Consider the following 3,791-nt stretch of genomic DNA (forward strand, 5'->3'; position numbering starts at 1 on the left):
TCTTGATAGAAGGACACCAATAGCTGTCCCTGGATGCCAACAAAATTTCCTGTGTTTCAGGTATCAGAAGCAAGCAGGAAAAGCTAGGAAAGCTTCCTCCTATTCCCTGAGAATCTTGTCTGGCTGCCTGACTCAGGCATCTCTACACAAGCCCAGTGATGTCTTTTTTAAGCAGCTTCATCAGTTTCCAATCTTAACCCCTCTTTCCACAGTGACTCATAATTAATCCAAGGGACAGTAGAGGGTCCCTTCATTTTTTTTACTCCTGGTTAAACTGCCATTTTTAAATCCTCTTCTTTCTCTCCCCTTTAGAAACAGTAGAGGAGAGGAAAAGATAGTTTTAGGAGCTGGTAGCAGAATTTATCTGGTGGAGATACAGCTATTTTTTACCAAAACATTTTGATAAGTCCCTTTGGCTATAGTAAGATAGCCTCTGGGGGAATGAGCTGGATGAGACAAGGAGGTTTATAAAGTTAAAAGAATTTTTGAGTGTCCTGGAGCAGTGTTGGAGAAACAAGGGGTCTGAGAATGGAAATAAACCAGGAGAGATGAGAAGAGATAGCCCAGCAAGAGAGCGAGGAGTACATGGTCCAAGAAGAAAAGCAAGAAATTCCCAGTGCAAAATATGACAACTGTACTTTTTAGAATAGAAATTATTTTTTCAGTATAAACTTGTTTATCCTTCCTGGATACCAGTTATAGATATCTATCTATTTATCTATCTATCTATACGTGTGTGTGTGTGTGTGTATGGAGAGAGAGAGAAAATTATTTATTTAATTATATTTATTATTATTAATTTTCTATAGGGTATGTGTGCTCATCAGAAGAGACAGACAGAGAACAATGAGAAAGCAAGCTGCCATGTCCAAGACTTGAACCATGGTTGGCCATGTAGGAGTCCGGCACCTTAACCCCCATGCCACCTGCTGGCCCCACCAGTGTAACATTAAAAAGAGATGAATTGAATTAATTCAGTGAAATAAATAAGTGAAATAAAGTCCACTTATAGAATTCTCAAGGCATGGGTTTAAAAATAATGAAGATTTCTACTAATGAATATTAACAATATAACAAAATGTTTTTTGTGTGTGTGTATGTGTGTTCAGATAAACTTAAGATATTTTTTACATGCAGCTACATATTGTACCTGGGATAAAAGATATGGGTTTTTATGGCTTTTATTTAATATGGCTGTTCTCAGATACACCTCCATCCCAGTGTTCTTCCTGCCTAGTGCCTAGTAGTAATGGTCTTTGAGAGAAAGTAAGAATAAGGAGGGAATATGCCATAAGGAGTGAGATGTAAGAGACACCAAGAATTTGGCGGGAGTGATAAATCTCAGCACAAAATACTGAGGTGGGGGTATAGTTGCCAGATTAAAATACGCAAGTTCTGAAACTCTTAGATGGTGTAAATGGTTACTTCACTGGACTTCACATAGTCAACTGTGGTTCGAGTCCCAGACTTGCAGCTTAAAACTCATGTCAGGCACGTGTGCGTGTGTGCCCAAAATCCTGAGAGTAGAGTAGAAGAGTAGGGATTGCAGCGTGGCTATTTCCCTAGGTGGGTATTTCTTGCTTTCTGTCTCTCTGTCTCTTTCTGTCTGTCTGGTGAGTGCACACACCCTATAGCAAAAATCTCTCTTAAAAAAAGAAAGGAAGTCCTAGTTAAATTTGAATTTCAGATAAATAATGGATAATTTTCAATATAACTATGTCTGAAATTTGCTTATTCTACTGATAATGGATGTCTTGTAGCTTTATTTATAAACTCTGTCAACTCTAAGGTAGAAGAATGCTGGAATATATTAGCAGTAAAGTAAATTTTTAATTTAAATACCATAAGAGACTATGACTTGGATACAGTGAATGGGTTAAATGATATTGTAATTTTCAAAGATAATGTATCAGGCACAATCAGGTTTAAAGCCCTTTACAAGCCTATATCAGTGATATGGGTTTTATACCAGAAAACACATAATCTAAACATCCTCCCCTAACATCAAAACTAGCTATGAGCCCTTCAAGGAGGGCCTGGCATCCTTGTCTCGCTGATTGCCTAAAAAACCTAGCTATTCTCTCTTTAAAGGGAATTGCTAGTTGGACCCTTAAACTTACAGAGAATATGATTACTACACAGGCAACTGAAAAACCACCCTCCCCATAATATTGAGTCAACAGAGGTAAACACAGCCCATGACCCTACCTAAGAAAGACCATAGTTTCCACCAGACTAGCCGAGCCATCTCATGAGCAAGTTGGGGCCCTTTCCCTGCTCTCCTGCTACCTGGCTTTATCAGGCAACTACAGCTATGCTTTTAAAATCTCCAAAGTTTATTTTTAAAAAGATATAAACCATCCATAGAGCCAAAGTTAAATAGGAAATACTTGTCATTTGAAAAAAAAAAGTTATTGCAAATGTGCTTAATAAAGTACAATGTAAATGTACTTATTAAAGTTACAGCTTAAAGTGAAATGTGGGGAACCCATTTCATTTTTATTAAAGGTGGATTTATTGCTTTGGTTTATTGGTTTATGTTCTCAGAACTTAATTTAGTCTCTAGATGATTTGCCCCAAAGAAAGCAGACAGGTCAGCTGTGTGCTGGACTACACCAGTCTAAGAAATCGAGATAGAGGTATAATATTAACTAGTGTTGGCCTGCCTGAACAACCCTATACCCACCAAAACTCCCCTAAATTTAAAAAAAAAAATCTAGATACTCCCACCTTCATCGGAACAAGCACTATACAAAGATATAATCATTTGTTTTTGTTTTTTCACTTTTGCACCAAAATTCTTTTTTTCTTTCTCTTATCAGCCAGCTTAAATCCTACCCATCCTTTAAGGCTCAGTTGATATGCTATTGTGTGTCTGTTGTGCTGATCATAACAGAAATACTTGAGTCTGGGTACCTTATAAAAATAGAACTTTATTCAGCTCATGGTTTCAGAGGTCCAAAATAGAGGAGCCATATATGGTTAGGGCCTTCTTCCTGGTGAGGATTCCCTGCATGGTCCCAAGGTAGTGGACAGCATCATGTGGCAAGAGATTGAGCAGAGCAAGAGTGCATTTGTCTGTTCCTGTGTGTTTCTGTCTCATTCCCTCTCCTTATAAACCCGCAGGAGTCATCATCAGGGCCACAGCTTGATGAATTTATCTTAGTCACCTCCCAATGATACCACTTCTTCATCCCGTAGTTGGATTAAGTTTTTAACCTCTTAATCTCATCACAACCAAATTTCATCACATGAATTTGGGGCAGGAGGATACATTCACACTGTAGCAGCTGCCTTCTCCACAGAATCTCCCCTGTTCTCTACCCTGTTTGTTCCCAGTGGGGGCTGCACTACTCTTAAGGGGCATTTTGAATATTTGTGGAAATGTTTTTCTGGCATTGTCAGACTTCAACACTATATAGATTAACTACATGCTATATTACTTAAACTCATTTCCTATTATTTTTTTTTATGGTGGAAAAATGTGTATTTAGAATTAGCCAGCTGGACTTGCTTTAGATGATCCCAATTTTGTTGGCAACATCCAGAGCATCGTAATCGGGAGCCAGTCGCACATACGCCTTCTTCTCTCGGTCAGGCCTGATTCGAGTGTTGACCTTGGCCACATTAATATTACAGAGCTTATTCACAGCCTGTTTGATCTGGTGCTTGTTGGCCTTGACGTCCACAATGAACACAACTGTGTTGTCCTCTATCTTCTTCATGGCAGACTCGGTTGTCAGGGGGAACTTGATGATAGCATAATGGTCAAGCTTGTTTCTCCTGGGGGC

At 38.8% G+C, this 3,791-nt stretch overlaps 1 pseudogene; it reads right to left on the minus strand.

The window, feature by feature from the left end:
* Positions 1 to 3,462: 3,462 nt before the first annotated feature.
* LOC102474813 (60S ribosomal protein L23a pseudogene) overlaps positions 3,463 to 3,791 on the minus strand; it is a 546-nt pseudogene continuing 217 nt past the window's right edge.

This window comes from Tupaia chinensis, unplaced genomic scaffold (genome assembly GCF_000334495.1).
Source record: "Tupaia chinensis unplaced genomic scaffold, TupChi_1.0 Scaffold000322_1, whole genome shotgun sequence".
Taxonomy (NCBI): domain Eukaryota; kingdom Metazoa; phylum Chordata; class Mammalia; order Scandentia; family Tupaiidae; genus Tupaia; species Tupaia belangeri.